This window comes from Falco punctatus, assembly GCF_963210335.1.
Source record: "Falco punctatus genome assembly, chromosome: 8".
Lineage (NCBI taxonomy): Eukaryota > Metazoa > Chordata > Aves > Falconiformes > Falconidae > Falco > Falco punctatus.
Window position 1 is genome coordinate 2379622 of NC_137588.1, and position 21472 is coordinate 2401093.

Here is a 21472-nt window from a genome sequence, read left to right on the forward strand (position 1 = left end):
ATTGATCTTTAAAAGAAAAAAAAGAACGAAAGAAAGAAAAGGTATAAAAAAATGTTGTAGACCATTTTGAGACAGGTACAGCAATACTGCTTTGCTGAGATGTTTGAAGCTAGGGTTTAATACAATGTGGTCTTAAGTACTGCAAAACACCCATGAACTACAAGGCAGGAATGATTGCTGAAGTGCTTACAACACAAGCAAGCCAGGTGTGAGTGGCACAGTTTTCTTCTTCACTCACGCTCAAAACACATACATTATCTTTGGCAGAAAGGCACTCTCCCTCTGACAAATCTGTAAGGCATTGGAAAAAGCGACACTGACTTTCCGTAGGGAACAGCGAGTCCTGTGGAGACAATGGGATGTGAGGCTTTCCTCCTCCACCCCCCATTGTGCTTGTGCCTGGTGGAGTTCCAAGAGAACGTGGAAAAAAGATTATTTGGTTTCTATTACCCTGAAGCAATCATTTCCAGTAGTCACCTAGTGAACCTAAAGGAAGTGTGCTTGCTTTAATTTTTTCCCGAAAATGATGATAAAACAAGTTTATAAAGGAATGTGGTACTTACCCTTGATCAGACTCTACCTCCAGAGTTTTAAAAATATTGCTGGCTTTACTCGGGCAAGTATTTACTCAGTTGCTTAGTAGCTCCTTGCAAATCAATGGGAATGTAAATGTGCTGGGAGTGAGGCACATGCTTTAGGGTCTTGCTGAATCATGTCCTTTGCATGTCACAATCATTACTGAAAAATGTGGTCGTGACCATACACCAAATAAGGACACGAGCATTTGTCATGGAAGGTAGAACGTGGCAGGACGTGTGAAAGGTGGCTGGGGGAATGTTTCCTGTCATGAGCATTTAGAGCTTTTCCAGATTCTGCCATTTCTGGAGAAGTCCTAGATGCTAAAGCCAGACATTTTGAAAGCCACATGATTTCTGTAGGTGCACTGCATACATGTTAAAAAAAAAAAAAAAAAAGTCTTGCTCTCTGCCAGGCACATGACACCCTAACAACCACCGTAACACCGCAACAAATCTGCTTTTTTATGAGATGTTTCATACACACTGAATTCAGCCCGAACCACGATGACACTGTTTCTTTCTCTATTTCTTAGCAGCATGTAGGGCCCTCTAGTTGCAGAGGGGCATACACCTGCTGCTCCCAAATACACGGCTCCACGAGGAGCGCAGTGTGCCAAACAGCTCCTGCAAAACCTACTAAAATTAATATGCTCACTTCAATAAACTCTGGATTAAACTTCAAAGCTGGTTTTGTTTCTCATGTTTCAGTTTCGACAGATATTTTTCATAACAATCGAAGAGAAAAGTATAAAAGATAGAGCCAACAGCTACCATTAAGCACTAACGCACAGCTGTCGTTAAACACATGGCTTGCTTGCTTTCCCATAGAGACCTCTGCACACCAGGAAAGGCTCCATGCCCTCTCACCCCTTCAAGAAAATTGCGTTCGCTTTTAATTTCTTCGAGTCATCATAGAAAATTTCTGAGTGTATTTCATTGGAAGCAGCAAGGTGTTTCATTGCTTTCAGCTGCCAGAAGTTGTTGCAGAAAAGCAGGCAGCATAGATATTCCCCAAATCAGGCACTGTCTGCCGCAACACATTGCCTCTGTGCTTTGCCTCCATTTGCTCACGTTCATGTTATTAGCCCGTAATTACCGTAATTACCAAGTCCAGTTTACTCATAATGACAGTTCTGCGTGCAGAAATACCTTTCTGTTTCTGTGGTAAGGGGATTTAGGTAAAACATTAAGAGCGAGTTGTTCACGTTTTGCCCCTATGTAGAAGTTTGTCCTTTGCTCTTTTGGGGCCCACGCCCCTCCTGTGGGTCAGCTGTAGGAAAAGCGTAACTGGTGTCGGGAAGGGTGGTGGGCGAGTGAAGCTGTTATGGAACGAAGGCCGGGGCTGAGGCTCCAGACACACTGAGCCGCACGTACCAGCCTATTCCCTACAAATAAAGCACAATCCCCATCCCCTAAAAAGTCAAAGTAAAATAAACAAGCAAGATACCACTGTAAGTAAAAGCATACATAAAAGAGAATAAATAATACGAACTAAATACAGAGGGAGACTGTGATAGGTCCAAAAGCATGGGCACTTTATTTTTGCAGAAGCTTAGAGAATTTTCTTACCATTACCATGTGTTTATGTTAACAATTTGCTAAACTTCAAATCCACCAAAATATTTTCATTCTAGATTTACAGGAAACAAAACCTACATGTAAAGCTGCTGACTGGCACTGTATAAACGTATGACAAACTGTATTTATAACATGTAATTTCAGCTCCAGTGCTGTAGTCCTGGAACTGGAGCAATGCCTATTGCCGGAAAGGGCGCTTTGTTTTACAAACAAGCGCTACTCAAACACTCAAATGTGATACCTTTCTTTGTTTTCCCCAAGACACACAGAGCCTGAACCAGCAGTGAGCCCCCTGAGATTTCCCGAGAGTGGCCCAAAGGGACAGCAGCACTAGCACTGTTCATTCCTCTCTGCAACATCATTTAGCCAGTTCTTTTGGTCAACTTTCCATCCTAAATTTTAAGATTAAAAATATTAGATAACTATTTAGTTTTCAGATACTCAGTTTCCTTGCTTGAACGAGCGGTGCAGCACGCGAAGCAGAAACCATTGACACTGTTTTCATGGAATCTCTGAGCCATGACAGCAGACTGAAAAGCTGGACTGCAGCATATTTGAAGCTGCCTCACATTTGACACACCATGCCGTTTTAGTCCAGCCTTTGCAAGCTTTTATGGGAACTTTTAACATTTATTTTAACTCGAGCTATGCAGCATAGCAAGTGAAGTCATGACTGTTTACGGAAGACCAAAACACCTCAACTATGACACCCAAGACTCTGCTGCCACCAAGAATCAAAGCCCAGTGCTACTTTCCTAGCTACAGTGCATGATGTTACGATGTTAGCTAAATCCAAAACCTGATGCTCACTTGACTTTGGGTAAAAAAAGAACTGGGTCTAACTATTGTAATTCTATGCTTGATGTCTTCCAGGCAGTTTAGAATAATTCTGACAGGAAAAACTATTAATCTGGACAAACATCTTTTCCATATCTAAGTCATCGCGACTCCAGCAGTGTCTGAAGACTTACAAGAACATCTCACTAGCTTTAGCTCAGAGTAGCACAGCCCCTTTTCCAGGGATCAGATCTCTCCGCTTAGAGTCGAAATGGAATCTGATTCTGTTTCACTAATGCTTAGATATGCCCAAATCTAAAAACATGTAATGCAGAGATGTAATCGGGGTAAATGGTCTTGCAGAAGAATGGAGCAAGCATCTTGTAATTAAGGAAATAATAGGTAGAAGTTTACTAGATTAAGGCAGCACAGCAGGAGTGGAAAACTAGCTATGCCCTGAGGATGGCTTTCTAGCTGGAGCACAAGAAGACATGCTCGGAGAGCAGTTAGCTCAGCCAAACCTAATTAGCTACACAGCATTCAGCTTGTTAATAGACTGTCTCCACTGACTGACACTTCTCATACGATTTTCTGTTAGAAGGTTGGGGTTTACCAGATAGATTAACGATCAATAACCCGAAAATAAATTACAGCCTCCCAGTTTATCCGGTACAAATCCAAAAAATACATCCACGTAACTTTGTACTCTCTCGCATAAATTACCACACTCTTTCCAGAGGGATAGCTGTTCTGGGAATAACTGGATTCCTCTCAACAGTTGCACGTTAACTAAAATTAGTGATAGAATTTTCTTCTGTTTCTTTACTTAGAATATTTCTTCGTACATTCAACTCTTAATCTACACACCAAAGAGACTTTGAAAGCTTAAATTTCAGTGTTAAAAACCCCCTCCAAAATACCCTTTAAGTATTTATAATTACTTCAGTAAACACAAGAACACTGCCTACAGCATTCCTCAGAATATATAAACGTACACTATAACAATAATTATTGGGTTTTTTTTTCAGTGTCCTGTGAGTCCTTTGGGGTGGTTTCCATTTACTTATGGGGAACAAAGATTTAATGTTTTCAAACATAGTGATATGGGTTAATAATAGTTTACCTAACACTTTAAGAATAAAGAGAAGAAATGGTAATTTTATTTCTTTAGCATTTAAAAAAAAAGCAAAAAATTTTGCTTTTATTATGGTCATCACAACAGGCTGTTAAAGGTCTGAGTTTTTCAGGTGAATTTTTGGACACAGAATGAAACACAGGAAAAAGAAAACCCCTTTCAGGCAGTAAAGCTGGGTTTTGCATTTCGACAGTGATCTGCCTTTCTCTGTTAAAGAGAAGATGCCAGATGTTGTTATTTTTAGACTAGCTTAATTCCACTATTTGCACGAGGTTTCTTCCCGCAGTAACAAGAGTAGCGCTTCACTGTAGAGGATCAACACCCCGTCTGTGCAGAGCCAAGGTGCTTTCATTTTTTGTATGGGAGAGGAAGGTCTAAGGTTAAGCCAATAATTACGCCAAGGAGCTATGGACTGAGTAGCATCAGGTCTGACTTTCCCCTACAGTAAGAGGGGAAATGGACATAGAACATCATTCCAGGGAATACCTGCAATGTCCTTCATCTGAGGAGTAAGTCACAGGCTTGCCTCTTTAGCTGCAATTTTGACCTTCTTTTCTTTCTTCTGGCTGCTGAAGACTTTATTCAGGTGCAATTTACGCAGGGTGGTGTGTGAAAGTGGTCTAATTTAACTCTCCTGTTAGTCCTGCCTCTTGCTGTTTTCTTCCAGAGCTAGCAATCAGCGATAAGAAATTGGAGGAGGGTATGGAAATGCATGCCAATAGAGATAAGAGTGAACAAGTTGTTGAGGAGGTGGTAAGCATCCTTTATCCACATGGAAGTATAATAATGACACTGCTTGGCCAAGACAAGACAGGTACAAGTCATAAAAAGCCACAAGTTTTGAAATTCTGCTAATCTAATTGCTCACGAGCCCAATTTGGTTATCCTGACAGGTACACATTTGAAAATCATAACAGAAGAAAGGCACAAAGTGAACAACTAATGCTCTTAATCAGATGCACTGCCTGGCCATCACTTCTTTCCCAAGAGAATCGCCGGGGTAACGCTCTACTAGGTACTCCACATCGAACTGGAACTGGGTTCCTATTACCTGGAGGTCCTGCTCTATAGAAAGACTTTGTGGGGGGAGAGGGGGTGATGAAGGGGGGGGTGGGTGCTCACTGCAGACCTCTGCTTCAGGGTGCAGTTCAAGTATGTCTGAAGACTGGATGGCAGCAATCCTCAGTTTAAAAATACAGTTCAGAGGTACAGCATGGGCTTGCTTCACAGAGGGTTTGTAAATGTAGTTCAGGATTCTCTCAGGGTAATTAAAACCAAAGGGTCAGAATCAGTTTCAGAGAAAATTAAAGAGGCAGAAAATGCATATGATTATATGTTCACTGCTTTAATAGGAGAAAATGAAAGGTTTGGCCTGAAGAGTTGCAAAATGGAAACGAATCTGAAACAGTCAAGTGTCACTTGAGCCAGGTGCCTGGAGGAGCTGGCAGCGCCAGGAAGCTTTCTGCTCCCACCTCCCCTTTGCAAAGGTGGATGGCAGGGAGGCTGTAGCAATATTTTAGGGAAAATCCAGAAGGTACTACTGAGCTGGAAGAATGCCTGAAAGGAAGTGTCTGAGAACATTTAAGTACCTCAATTGACACATTTAACTGATTTTTGAAGTGACACAGGTTACGAGAGATCCTTTTTATCTTCAGCTTTGGCAGTTTTCATACTGTACAATAATGTCCCTGAAGCTCTTGGAAAGCAGTCCTAGCTCTCTGTCATTCGTACATCCCTATTCCCAACAGTCAGGCTCAGGCTAGATTAAGATCCCTGCTTCCTAGATTTCTCTCACTATCGTATCTCTGGGAAAAAGTTGCTTTGGCAGTAGACAATTACCTCAGCAACGGCAAGCTCCCTAACCCTTAATATTCAAGCATCACATACATGAAGATCCCCTGGAGGAACTACCAGTGTGAAATGATCAGGCCAGTAATACTTCTATGCTTCCCAGGAGCCTTCTGCTCCTAGATAGAACCTAGTTTCAGAGAACGAACAACCGTGGTGTATTTATTGGTCCCATTCTCAGTGAAAGACCTCAGAGCTCCTTCTTACGTGCGGTTATTGCAGATAACGTGCAATAGCACAAGCTTTTGCACCCACGATTGGCTTTTATCTGGAAGTCTGTGGCATCCGTTGAGCAGGCATCCCATTAGAGCTTACAGAGTCACATCTGTTGTGCGACATAGCCAAGGGTGCCCTTGCAGTACTACCCTCAGGCACCCCACACGGGCAGGCAGGAACCCTGCAGTATGACAGTTCCCATCCAGGCTGCTTCTCCCCAGACAAGAAGAGGAAGATACGGTGATTCCCATCTTCCTTAGAGTCAGCTTTGGGCAGATGGGCTCTTCAACCTACATAAAACCTCAGAGATGTTGTCTTTTCACCCTAATTGGAATGGAAAACTGAGCCTTAACTAACAGGAACATAAATGAAAACTATTTTCTTAGGAGTCTATTCCAATGGTGTCTAGATGATCTTCTTCTGGACAATGAACATTAACTTGACATTTCCATTTAATATTAACCACATTATAAATGATGAGACAAAAAACCAATGGAACAGCACATTTTAATTTCTGATGCTACTGCAGCCCCATGCATATACAAGATGCAATAAAAGTGACTTAAATCAGTGATGAGAAAGGAGAGGCAAAACCTAGAAGCCATTTAATATATCTACTATTAAAAAAAAATAATATTATCTTTGATTTTTAGTAGTTTTCCTGTATGGACCTAAAGTGCACTTAGTGCTTCAAAACTGAATTAGCGTGGTGATCATTTCTACTGGTCTGAGGAACAAGTCTTGTAAATGAATGCAAATAATTAAAGTATGCTAGCAAGAATTAAGACAAGCATTGCAACACCAAGGCTTGGAGGTTGAAATTAGAAGCGCAATAAAATCCCAGTAGGTTACATACCAGGACAGATGCATAACTGGTAACACAATACAGAATTTCTGAGAGCTTCCCTCTCTCTCCTTGCCAATAAAGTCTGATCTTTAGAAGAAATCATGCCTATTACTTTCAAATAATTTAATGGTCAAGTACTTCTTAAACACAGCTATACCTGGAATGACATATTAATGTCTAAATGGAAGCTTAATAGGATGAGTTAGAGAGAATAATGATGAGAATAGACCAAATGATGCAGGGGGAGAGATGATAATCAGAAATACTTTAAAAAAGAAGGGAAAAAAAAGTCTGTTGGACTAAGTAAGAAATTATAAAGGCAATGGATATTCTGGAATTAAGATGAGGGTATAAAGTGGATGAATAGTAATAGATTTTTTAAAATGCAAATATGAAGTGAAAAGAAAAAGGGAAGTGAGAGACAGCAAAAGTGATTAGTGAAAAAGTCCAGGGAAGTTTTTATGACTGAACAAAAGTGCAGTGACCTTAAAAGAACAAGTTTGATAGTGTGAAAGACTAAGTAGCACTTGAAACCTTAAGGAGACATTTTAACAGGCAAGACACTCTTTAAAATTTACCAAGATCAATTTTTATTAGGATTTGAGTCTGTACTCAGGAGAAGAAACAACCAAAAAACCCTAAACCCTTCTTTGATTTTGGCCTTGCTCCTGAATACTGGGAAAGTTGCCAGAAGACCTAACTTTCAAAGTGGGTATTGTTGATTAATCGGTGCCTGTGGTGTTGTAGGTAGAATTCCTACAATACTAGTTACCAGTTTTGGTGAGGAGCCTGTATATTCATCGTATAGAAGTAAATGTGTAAAAACATTTATGTGGGCGCAATCTAAGCAAGGTGATAACACTTTTGAAAGCCTCTCTGTCACCTAGGACTAGACTCTCAAAAAGAACATACGTGGTGAATGTTTCAATGCCTCAGTCATTGTGTCCTCTCTCTAAAATACAACCCATGTTCCTACACATTGTGGACCACCACCCATAGCGGCTGATGCACTGAGCAGGAAGCCGCCAGAATTCACTGATAGGAAATATTAAATACTACTAGTTGCACAGGTCTCACTATCTTAACGTACACCGAGGAGCTTCTTGGTTAATGCTGCCAACCCAAAGATGTTTCTTTGGCCCGCAGCTCTCAGTTGTCATCGCTACAGTAAACCATGCACCTTACCGGGGGCACACTTGGTTATCCTGTGGATACCTCAGCATGATACCGGTGCGGGGTGGGGAGGGCACACTATGAAAAGAGTCCAGCATCCCAGTTTAAAATGTACCATGCCTATAAAGGGTGGAATACCTTCATATTATTTAGGTGTCTTGAAGTCATTAAAATCCAGGATATTAAAGAACAAGTAACAAGGCTCTTTATATAAAACCCAACGTAGATAACTGAATTACAAACAAAGCATTTACAGGCAGAGGACAGGAATGAGAGGGAACAACAAGGAAACTACTTATTGCAAGACCAGAAGTTTCTTCTACATCCCCTCCACCCAGCCAATATGCTGCTAGATTCTTAACACAGATGTTCAGAGATTTGGTCCTTCTGCATGGCTTATATCTTGAGGGATACAGTGATCCGACTTTGGGAATCCTCCTGTTTTTTGTACTACCAACAACCTTCTTGGGGAGTTATTAAGATTCAAAGCCTCCTCCTCACTCCACCCTCCTGAGAAGGATTTCTTAATACTCATTTGATCTCAAGTAACTTCAGAATTCCTCCCACCCTGCCACGGGGTGCCCCTTTATGCTTTCAAAATGTTCATTTCCCTTTGGCCTATCCAGGAGCAATCACCATCTGCCTAGACAGTAAACAGATTATGCTAATGGTGCTCCAGAACCCTAAATAAAGCTTTAACCGGCTCTGATGTAAAACACCCTTTCTTTTCAAGCAATTCAAGACCCAGTCTGATGCTTTCTTCACACAGCTTGTCATGCAAGCTGCTGGTTTATGTGCATATGTAACCTGCAGTCTGATTTGATATAGTTGCATAACTCACTTTATTTGCAGTTTACCCAAGATCAGACCTTATCTGGAGTCAAACACTACAGCGTTTTGTAAAAATGGGTTTGGGAAGACTACTCCTTCTGCTTCCCAAACCCTTTCCCTCCAAACATTGTTTTCTGGGGACACTGTGATCTTGCCACCCCTAGATTTGATATCTAACTTGAAGTGGCACCCCTAAACCTTGCTTGGCTTTAGCTGTTGATGATCCATCATTGGCAAATTAAATTTTCAATTATATAACACATTTCTTAATTTAAAACCCCCCCCCCCCCCCCCACTTTTAAGCACACTGTGTAACATTCATTGCCTGTACCAAATTTACCATAACCCTTTTTAAATGCAGGTGTTTGGTGAATCTGTTTGGACAGCTCAGTTATCTTCTGCTCTACCACTTTCACATCGCTGTTCTTCTGTTTAATGTCTAAAACAACTCTAAAGAACATTTCCAGAGGAAATGATGACATTTAATTGTTTCTTTTTGAGCTTCTAAGCGTATGCCATTAACACTCTATACATGAATGGTGCAAAAATACTTATGATGTGTCATCAAAGACTGGTGACGAAGACACCAACGGCATGTTTCTCTCATTTGTTACTGCTTGACACATCTGGTTCAGCTATATTCTTCGCTTATTCCACATGTGTCTACTCCCTTTTTAATACATATATTTAATTTCTGATCATCTAACAGGTCTTTACTTATCAAACTGCTTATTTTACAAAGTAAACGACATGTACTGCTAGCCCAGCTATCAAGCTGCTGAGTGCATTTAGTGTGCAACAGGCTTCCACCCTGCCTTCACCGTGCTCAGAGCTTTCACATCCAACCCTCCTCTGTGAAGAAGCTGTGAAACTTGCAACACTTCTGGGTTAATGCAAGAGAAGGTCCAATATGTCATTATTACACCCGATGTCATGGTTCCCACTGGTGAACCAGCTTCCCAAGGAGATCATTTTATGTCCACAACAAATTTTAATCTAAAAATAAAAGCTTAAATCCAGGTTTATTGCCTCTATTCATGAGCTGAAGGAATACTTCTCTCTCTTTGCTCCCCCTGATGTTTCATAAACAGTCTGTGGGACAGGAAAAGCTGATTGACTTTCTGGAACTCCCGGTTTAAAAAAGTAACCAAATTCTGCCCTCAGGTCTACAGACCTAGAGGTAGGCAGATTGGAGCAGACTCAAATTCCTGCTCTGCATCCGCAGCTTTCTTAACAATTCTGTAGAAGTTTATTGTATTTCACCATTTCATTGTCTGGTAATACACTGACTGCTCAGCTAGGATACAGAAAGAAATGAAATACCCTGTTATACTTACCGGCTGCCCTGGTGATGACTGGACTCTGTCTTCACAGGGGGAGAAAAGAGACTAGAGATTTTACTCTAATTATGTAAAGCATTCCCTAAGCCTCTGATCCACAGCAGTGCCACAGAGGACTACTGGGGTAACATGTTATGGACAAGGAGGTCCAAACACATAGAGGATGTTTATCAAGTGAGAGTGCTACCAGGAACTGACCGTGAAATAGGGTACTTTTTGGAAAAATCTTGTCATGAAAACGACGTAAAATTCCTGCCTCTCTGAGTGCCAGTATTGGCTTTGTGGATCCCCTTGGGATGATTTACAAACAAAAGACACCAAAGTGTGCAAAGGACATGGTTATGTAATTGTGAAGTAATTTCTGTGCTACAGCAGTGAGCTTATGGTCGTAATAAATTATTTCCTTTTTTTTTTTTTTTTTTTTCTTGCATCAGACAATAGAGCATCAAATATCAAAGAAGTAAGAGAGTTAACTTATTTCCCGCTGCTTTTATGTCGGTTTTGACAGGAATTACAGGTAGTTTGTTCGGCCATGATACTAATATTCTTTGTGTTTCTGCTGGAAAACCCGCACATTTAACTACATAGAATTAGTATGATAAACTTTAGCTGTCAACTGTACGTATCTAAGATACCAAATATATGGTAAATATCTGTCTGTCTGAATCAAAGTTGCTTCCGCATTGCTAGCTAGCTTTAGACCCGCGCGTTGTGCTGTGCTGAAAGTGCACGTTATTCAAACGTGGGCAACTAATCTGTAGATGAGAATTGCTTGTACAGGTGACCGAAAGAAATTAAACTCTCCTCATTACAAAATCGTATCTGAGGGCCAAATGTTTAGATTGTTCAACTGGGATAAGCTATACACTTACTTGAAAAGCAACATGGTTGGAAACTGAAGTCAGGCTGTTCTGTGCCACCTATCGAAGTCCGTTTTCAGATGCTCCCAATCTAGTTCTAAGTTGGTTTCACCATTACATTCCCATTATCCCTAGGAGCTGCTACCAGTCAAGCACCAAGCAGCACTTTCTTCCCACCATAAGCAACCCCCTGACACCTGCCCAGGTGGCTGGCGCCGGTGGAGGGCCATGGCTGGCCGTGGGTGGGGTGGAGGAGCCGCAGGGACAGGCTCTGCAGTGGGGAGGGGCGCGCAGGGAAGGGTGCTCCTCGGGGAAGGACTCAGCACTGCGCGTGGGAAACTCGCTGAAGTCCTTCTAGGAGGGTCAGTGGGCTTTGGAGTTGTACGATCATATGATTATAAAATAATCATAGCATTTGGTTCCCCTACTCGGATGAAATGATAGAATTCTGACGCAACTGTTTTGCAAAGGCTTACTCTGTGTCTACTAGGCAAAGATTACAGAGCAGCATTAATTATCAGGACCTAATTTAGATAATCAAATTTACCTTTTGGTTTTTACACTAATGCATTCTCCATATAATTTAAAACTTTGCTGTGAACATGTTACTGCAAGAAATTATGTATGGTAAGATTTTTAAATTATGTGAAAATTTAATATGAACATACCTACATAATTTATATTTTAGTACTCTGAGAAGTAGAAAAACAGCGTTATAATTACAGAGCAGTTAGCAGGAGTGCTCAAAGATTTTCTCCCAAGTAGACTTCTAGGACAGAAGACAGTAACAAGTAGCTCACTACAAATTCACATTTAAATATGAGCTGCCTTCGAGGTGCTGGACTTTTATTACAGGGTGAGGCTAATACAGCTCAGGCTTGTAAACCTGTGAGCTTTCTATTTAAATAACTAACTTACAAAGCTCCTTTTAGAGAAAGGTCAGAAACAACTTCTTGCTTGCACAAAAAAATGGTGGGTTTTTCATTTTCTGGGTCCCTCGAGTTTGGAAGGAGAAGAACGTTTTGATTACAATTATTCTGTCAAACTCACAGGACGCAATCAACACACAACACAATCGAATTGCAAAAACTGACTGATTGAACTGAGAAATAATTAAGAGCTAGAAATTCAAGTATCTGACATAATGACATAAATGAAAAATAATTTTGTTTCTAGGTGACACAATAACAAGAATAAAACTGCTAGATGCAGGAGACTATCTACAAACCCTGAGGTAATAAGTGACACACATTTTAATGCAAATACATGCAAAAGAAAAAGATAGGACCAATGAATAGATATTTGCTGATAAGAAACAAACAAACAGATGCCAGTGCAGGGGAAATCAGGAGAGAGAGGCACATCTTCTCCTCACAGTACACCTGAAATGGCCAGGATGATTAGGGAGAACATGGGATGTGAGGAGGGTACATCACAGCACAGAAACCCCCGAGCTGCCTCTGACATGAACGCCAGCAGTGGCCTGGGTTTATACTTTTCTAGATCTCCCTTGAATACAACCCTTTTTCTGAAATATAACACAAAACAGGCTTAAGATGTAAATAAATTTCAAAATACTTAGGAAGAAAACCAGCAGCTGTGCCAGGAAGCTGTTACAGCAGAATCAGAGCTGTTAGTTAAGGCCCGAATTCCGGACACAGGGTACTTGGCTTTGCTGTAACCCCCCTCACGCCAACCCGCCCTTTGCTTCTGCTGTCTCTGTCCCTTCCTTGTCATTTGCTTGCTCTGATAATTTACCTTGCATTTGCCAGCCAGCAGGAGCTCTGTAGAAGTCCTTTAACAAAACCCCACATGCCCTAAGAGCAGAGCCCTGGAAGCCATTTTTTCACTGTTTGAAGAGTTTGAAGGATAGCCAGGGAGTCTTCAGTTTCACCTCCCCCCCACCCCCCCAATATGCAATAACAAGAGAATTAATTTCTTTTCATGAAGGTCAGATTTGGAACATTTAGAATTTGACATGTAAGACGTCACCAAAAGAATAAAACCCGCACCCCGCCAGACAGAGCTGTCCATTAACCTCCTGATGTGAAAGCAAACTTCGGCTGAATCATTTCAGGTTTGCTTAGGGAGCAAGGGGAGCGATGGCTTGAGCGAGACCTGCAATTAATCACTCAAGATGCATCCCATACTAAGGAGCAGGAGGATACATGCTACATTCCACCGCCCCCCCCCGCCCCCCCAAGGGAATGAATCATCAAGAACACAGCACGTATGTTGTAAAAATCAGTAGGACAGGCCCTACGAACAAAACAGAAGGGTGAAGAAAATTAACTCATAAAAACACTGGCAGTTTGCTTTGGTTTTAGAACAGTGGAAACCAAGAGATTGGAGCACCTTGAGCTCGATCTTACATTTTCTTATGAAAGACTTAAAAAACCCCAACCATATACACCAAAATACACATACAAAAAAATCCACCCAAACCACCACAGTATATCTGACTGTAGAAAATGGAATGTATTTGGTGTGTATGCAATAATAATAATAAAAAAATAAATAATTGAATGGCTTTTCTATGCCAATTACTGTTTTGGATTGCCAGAAGTAGTTGATTAATCAAGTGATTATATGACCTGGGACAAGATATTAAATATAGCTGTAATGGTATTTAAACTTTCACTCTTCAGATGCAGTTTGAGCCATTCAGCTTTCATTAACTTGAACAGGAATGTGATCTTTAAGTATGGTAATACCTGGACCCTTCTGCCCCTTCCCTCCATCCCTCTGCTCTCCCATTCTGTGATCTTCACCAGAACTGTTCTCTGCACTGGGATCCTTGCTTGTGTACAAACTGGGGGTTTTCCCTCCTAGAGCGTGAGCAGATTTTTTTTCAAGGAGCCCTAGTTGCCACCTCCCCAGTCCTCCCCCCGGCAGCAGGCAGCAGTTCTATGTTCATACAAGTATTTAGATGTATTCGGTTTCATATTTTGCAGCTTCTTATGTACAGTATCAGTTTTTAGACAAGACTTCTGTGAGGTACACGCAAGTACTTCCAAGTTTACTTACAGAATGCCAGATGTCCACTAACAACAACGGACTCCTGTTTATCATTTAGTAATGTTACGCTCAGAGTAGGAATTCTGGGACACAAGTTTGACAGGCATTAATTAGTAAAGACAGTATCAAACTGGGTTGAGGACAAATATTCACTCTAACCATACTGCCTCTTACTGCCATGGAACAGCCTTTCTGGAAGAACAGAGGGTTATCACCTGTTTTGTAGTGTACATTTAAAAACCTCTGATTTTGTAGATTAAGTAGGTAGGCACAGGCAAAGGCGTAGGGGAGAAACAACAGCAGACAGCATCATATAGCTTAGTCGTTGCCATTATTAAACCGATGCCTGTGCCTGCTTCTGAGATACCAACTAATGGCTTGAGGTGCCTTTTCTTGGAATCAAGATCAAGGTTCTGATTATGTGTGGTCATTAACAATTTAGTGCTGTTTTTCTGGCCCCCCCCCCTCCTTTTTTTTTTTTTTTCTTTTCTTTTTGCAAGAGGGGGCGTGCTACCATTTGTGGTGTTCTTCCTGCCAAAATCCAGTTTGGGCTGTTGAACACTCCCTATCCAGCACAACTTGGGTTTGTTACCGCCTGTTTTATTGGAAAGAACAACATGCTGCAGGGTATGCATTTGATAGTTAATATACTTATTATCAGGTGCATCTTTTGCAATACCTCTGCATTTCACAACCATGAAGCTCAGTGTTGAAGGATCCCGAAATTCTAAGTGTTCCCTGTTTTTTCATGGGGACACCCGCCAGCAGAAGGACTGAGGTTCAATAAGATCCCAAGCTGTTAGAACAGTCTCCCACAAAGGTGACGAACAGTGGCCCATATTAACCACACAAATTAGGAAGACAGTGGCCTTAACTCATCCACACAGCGTGATTTGATTAAAATCTGGATTATTTTCTGATGGCAAAGTCATCTCCACAGAGCCTATACCTGGAGCAACATGGCACTCGAGTTTGGGTAAGCATTGAAGGAAGGGAACAGAGTAATTCATTGCATATAACGGAGTCAGAGCAGAGTTGTGATGCCCGGTAGCGGCACCAGCATCACTCTGAAATCTGGGGCGTCAGCAGATGCTCAGGGAGAGGCAGATGCCATAGCCATCACCTCTCACCCAGCAGCTCTCTGCCTTGAGCTAATGGACAGTCAGTAGCTATCCCTATAAAAGGTTAATTTTTTGACAGAGAAAGCTGTTAGCACGCAAGGTTATCGATGGTTTGGAGGAAACAGGTTCCTGCCGATATCTTTTGCCTCTCTTTCTAGACCAGACATGGATTTCCCCCCAGTAACACGAAGCCTAGTTCAGCCCTACGCAGAAAGCAGCAACATTAGCATCAAGAGATGTGTTGGCAGCCTGTTTGGAACTTAGGCTTTTGTGAGCAAGGAAATGTTTGTTTTCCTGCTCGGCATTCCCCCCAAGCACTACAACCATTCACCTGTGTTACCAACCAGCAGCTAAAGGGTAATGGTGGATAATAAATGTTTGGTAACCAAGGATGCATCTTTCTGCTTTACTTGGAACTTGGAGGGCATTCAGCACCATGCCCTTCCTGGCAAGTCCTGGAACCCAGAGGCTGAGCTTAGCCTCTCTTTCCGCAAGAAAACTACCACCTGGTGAACTGCTTCGAAAGGCTGCAGAAGTAATCTGGTTTGCAGCTGGGCTGCAAAGCCCATTGTCCTCACAAAGAATGAGCTGGAGACAGTTTGCGGCAGGGCGGCACGAGGTGCGACGTAAAGGGAAGCACTGGCGCGGTTGGCACGATGGCCAGCTCCGCGCTTCCCCCAGCCGGCTTCTCGGGCACTCAGAAATGGTTTGTTTGAAGGTCGTCCATTCTTCTGTGCTTAAATAAAAGTTTCTGGTGAAGTGTTAGTCATTCACAGAAGAATTAATCCATCAGAGATGCGGTTTCATGCCAAGAGATTGTAATGTGGTTACACTGGCCCGAGGCCAAAGGGAAAGTAGTTTGTGAAGCCTGGTTAACAAGCTTGTATAATTTAAGAATCTTCTAGGCTCTCTTCTATCCTTAGAGATTGACACCCATATATATATGCGCAGTTAAGTGCTACATATTTGTTTGCATGCTCTTTAACCAGCTCAATTAAAAAGCAGTCACTGCAAACTGCGTATGTTCTTAAAAAGTTTACAGAGGCCACCAGATAAAGTGGCATTTTGTGTCACCTTAGCTTGTCCTCTGCAGAAACACACTCTGACAACATTGCCAACTTTGGAGTTCGGAAAAAAGGGACCAGCCTATGAAAGAGGTTCAGGACAAAGCAATCCGTGATCCTAAATGGGGAAATGCCTCCTGTTTAAGATGAGGCAGTGCGGTGGCTTGAGGGCTTGATGATGTTATGTACTGGAACAGAGTGAGAAGGACCCTGAGATCAGCACCAGAACAGGAGGCAGTGTAGCTGGGCAAACGGGGCTCCCTAGGGCTGGAGCTGCTGCTACTCATTGCTTTTGGTTGTGACTGGATGCAGGGGACAGAGAGGACAGTGCAGGCAATGGATTTGAGTTGGGGGTACTCTGGTTAATGATGAGGAAGAGAGAGGTGATTCCTGGTAAAATCTTCCAGCGGAGAAGACATTGTCTTCCCTTCACTCAGAACTACCACCCCCCACCCTGCACCCTGTTTCCCCCCGTTTATGACTATCATCTTTATTTTATGGAATATGTCCTTTCTTGGACCAGAATATGTCCTGGGTGCCTGTCAATGGGAAGGTGATGCCACTAAGAGCCAGCTGGAGCTAAAACAGCATCATGCTTACAGAGAGGCAGTTTTGGAGGTAGCAGAAGAGCCCTGCTGAAGTGCAGAGTTTTTGCTGACAATTCTACAGAGATACTGTTTCTTTAGTCTTTCAATCTCCTTCTAGCATGTCCAAAGTAGAAAGAAGATAGAAACATCACAGGTACCAGCTCTGCTGCAGACTGGATGGAGCTCTAGCAAGCTCGAAGGGGCCGTGCCTGCACTTTCCAAAGTTATCCTGTCCTTTTGGAAAGGTGGTTTTGGAAAAAAAAAAAAACAAACAAAAAACTTCAGAGAAAGAGACTCCATCAGGTGTTTAAATCTATTGATCAATTAATATGTTGCAGACTTTCTGCTCTACAAATGGACTAGAAACATCTTGATAAAAGCAGTCAAGTCTAACAGCCGGGCTCCTGATTAGTCTTTGCTGTTCTCTTTAGCTCCTAAGTTGAGGAGATAAACAGCCTTTGCTGCACGGGCCTCCAAAGCCCCATGCACCTTTGGTGCTCAGGGGATCCATAAGCACAGGTTTGGGTTTATAAGCAAGCAACAAAGAAGGAAGGAGAGCCAGGAAGTCATCAATCTAAGAGAAAAGTTAACTTTTTAACTTCGGCTCCTCCCGACAACTGATTAAAGGCTAACACAGCAGTTTGGCTGGAAAGACTGCTTCCCTCCCAAGCCCCAAGGTAAGCCAGCGTTGTAAATGCTTTGGAGGAGTGGCAGCAGAAAAAAGGCCAAAACCTGCTATTAGCATGGACTTATTTGAGATGGGCCCAAACAAAATCTAAGCAGCTCTTCAGCCATGAGGTGTGTTCATCTTAGCTATGGATTGGAGCCCTGTAGCTCGTAACCATTGTAAACTGAGAATTTGATGTAATATGTTTAAACATAAAGCCCTGATGTAATGTAGCATACGTATGTGTTTGCAAGACAGCAAACAAGCAAGCGATAACCGCACAGAAACATGCACACACACTCATTTGTTTTCTTTTGATGCAGGAAGCTTTACCATTCGAGGCAGTTGCCTCAAACGATGGGTTGAAGGCAAGTGTTCTGCCTACACGGGGCACCATTTACCATGTGGGAAATCACCTGTGAGGTAGATCAAGCTACAGATCTGAAGATGCAGAGGTATCATGTTCGCTGTCTACATCAATGATCACTGAACTTTATAACAAATGGTAACAATCCTATCAACTGAGAACAGATAGGAGGGAAGACAGAGGCTGCAACATGGTAAGGCAGTACTGATGAAGGACATGGATAATGAAGTCAGTTCTCATCCTCACCCTCCTCCTCTCCCCTCATCATTTTGCAGGTGAGGTCACTGTGTGCAGGAAAAGAGCGAAATAAAGAATGAAATGCAAGTTTATCTCATGCAGTCAAAAAGGTAGGAAAATGATTGCTCCAACCATGCCTTGCTACGTTTTCTGAGCCAATGAAGGATCTGTTATAGAAAAGAAGCCAGCCCTGTCTAGGGCCACATCCCAGTGTTGATTGCTGCAGTCTAGCTGTAGTTGTTATTAGTATTCACAAAAAGCTATGTGAAAAAAAAAAAAAAAAAAAAAAAAGTGGAGTTTAAGCACTGCTTCTCCAGAATGAAGACAGCAAGATCTTAATGACAAATATTCTCAACAGCTGCATGTAAGGAGATGTGCAAGGAACTAAAATGGGGCTGTATGCTGGTGTAGAAGGGAAAGAATAGGAACTTAGAGTATGTTTTTATTTTTTGACAGCAAATCATGTTTCAGATTCATGTTGGCCTTTACTGGCATATGAAATGGAAACTAAGAGTGTGTGTGGGACAGGGTTGAAGTGGTGTGGAATACCGCCCTTTCATTTCCCCAAATGAAAAAAAACCCAAACCACTGTGCTACTATTATGATGGCAGAGTATCGTATTTCAGACCCGAGCAGGACCTATAGCATGAAAAAGTTTAAAGGTTTTTACATTCTTTTGATCATAAGTGGGGAAAACTATGAGCTCTTAGTGATGCTGAATTGAAAGGAAGTAAAATAAGAACACAGAAACAGCGTCACTAACATTCAAAAGTTGTCACATGTGCTAGCATCATCTGGGTTTAACAAGAACAGATCAGCAAGATCATGAAAACAATGAAAATCAGTAACAAAAAACAAGCAAACAAAAAAAACCCAACTCAAAACCTGCAAATCACAATCCCAAAGCTACAAAAAATAAATCTATTTTCAATGAAGAACCTAGAAGAAACTGTAAGTGGCTATATTGCCAGCTTTATACAATATGTATTGTATATAATTACCAAATGACATATGCATACGAACTAATTTGGGAGAAACTAGTAGGAGAGCAAAGGATGGAATTAAACTTCGAGTTATGATGCTGAGAGTCCACGCTAACTATAGGTCCATATAAACCTACCGAAAATATACAGCTCATTACAGGCCATGAATGAAACTGAGAGCAAGCCAGCAGCACTGAGGAGGTGAAAAAAACCCTGAAAACCACCACTACCACCCCCACCCCCCCAAACTGCAGCATAGAACAACTAAGAACAAGATCCCCTCGCTGGCAGAATGTGGTATAGAAGGCATCAACACCTCAGCCACCAGCAGTTACAACACACAGTAACTTCTGAAGCAGAGGCTGGGTACAGCATACAAAGGACACCTCCCCCCTCTTCCCAGTGCTTTAGTGGATTAATGACGCAAATGAGGTGTTCTGACACTGCTTGCCCATGGTGACCCATCCTCGGCAGAACGACCGCAGTGCCAGCCGTCACTCACGCCCTGACTGCCGAGCTGAGCGCTGGCTGCGTGTTTTTACGTGGCCACCCCCCATCCCAAGCCACCCCCCAGAGCTCGGCTGGCCTGGGCAGCAGCAGGTGCAGCAGGAGCAGGGCTGTGTGCCCTGCAGCTGCGCCCTGCCCAGCGCACCAGAGGCTGGCAGAGCTGAGCTCTGCTCACTTGCGTGGTGATGGACCACAGGCTGGACATGTCAGTGCCTCGCATATGTCCTGGCTCTTTTCCAGAGGTGGCAGCAGGTAGGGGGGTGGCAGCGGAAAAGAAGATCATCAAAGTGGCAGGAAGATGCAACACCAAGAGGAACTAGATTGTTGAGATCTATTTTCAACACCCAAGCTTTCTGCCGTGGCAGTTACAGCCCCAGTCAAGTCAAATGCAGCTTTAAACAGAACAGCTGGGAACGAAAACAGCGTGCTGGGCTGAGCCTCTTGTGAAAGTCCATTTTCTTTCCACAAGAACTCAGCAGGCATTGGGCACCTGGGCTTCAGCAGACTGTGAAAAAGCTCAGCCTTACATTTTTGCTTCACAAGCACAAGGGAGACGTTTTCCAGGTTATTGAGAATAAAGCTAAGTGGATTTGAGAGAGAAGCTCTTGAGAAATCAACACCAATTATGTTGCTTTGGTAGTAAGAGATCAAACAAGTCATTACCAGATTAAACATACTTTTCATTCTTAGGGAGCTTTGCTAGATCACATGGCTCAGGTAGTTAATTTAAGAACTAGCCCTTTTGAGTTTCCCACTTTGTTGTACAGATACAAGCAATTCTAAATACAGTTGGGCATTATGCTTTTGTAAGCTATTGGGTCTCTTTTAAGTTTTCTCAGTAAATCATTACCTGTGAAATGGTAGACCTCTTAAAGGTCTTTTCCAACCTAAATGATTCTATGAAATGTTACAGGGGATTTTAATACTTTCAACAGCAACAGCAACAAGAAGCACACGAAACTCAAATAACACCTCCAATCCAGCACTATTTAAGTTTGCAAATTCAGTTTCTCAAATTTTTCTGCCTGACATTTAAATTGACTTTTACTTTTCAACTCATATCCATAAAGTATCACTACTCAAGAAAAAAACCCAAACTATTTATATGTAACAGATAAAGAAAAGGAAAAGAGCAGAAAGGAAAAGATGTTACCAATGCAATTTCCAGTGGACAGGCTGGTTTAAGAATGAAGGGATGATTAAATATCTCTATTAAGGGTTGCATTATTCCTACAGAGGTTCTAAATACAGCTAGCATGTCTGGCTTAATTAATGATTAGCACAGCTGGGAATATGGACAGAAAGGCTGAAGGAATGGTAATGGCAATTGGCACTATACATGGCTAGATGACAAAACAGGATGTGATATCTTTTGTTGTTGTTATTATTTCCTTGCTTTAAGTCCTTTGGAATCAAAAAGCTAGAAGGTACTTCTAAATTTGTTTCTTTCCAAGTTTGTACCGTGTTCATCCTGATATCATAAACTAACACATCACCTGGTAATTTTTTTTAACATCTAGAGGATGACAAATGGTCTATGTTTGAATTATTATTATTATTATTATCACCCTTACTTGTGTAATAGCGTGGCAACTCCAAGGAGATGGGCTCAGAATTCAGTTGAAAACCAGTGTTAGATACCTGCCAACACAATCAAGAACCCCTCTTCCATATCTGTTCCAGCTGGGGTTAGTTGTTTGTCACATGTGATTTGTGATGAACGCATTTTCAACTACTG

At 42.0% G+C, this 21472-nt stretch overlaps 1 protein-coding gene across 2 annotated transcripts in view; it reads right to left on the reverse strand.

Moving 5' to 3' along the window:
• The window catches only part of SLC39A10 (solute carrier family 39 member 10), a 54608-nt gene extending 53017 nt beyond the window's left edge, over nt 1-1591 (reverse strand). For both annotated transcript variants that reach the window (XM_080399366.1, XM_080399367.1), the window contains exon 1: nt 564-1591. The gene's annotated coding sequence lies outside the window, so the exon portion shown is untranslated. The remainder of the gene's footprint in view (nt 1-563) is intronic.
• Nucleotides 1592-21472: the final 19881 nt, after the last annotated feature.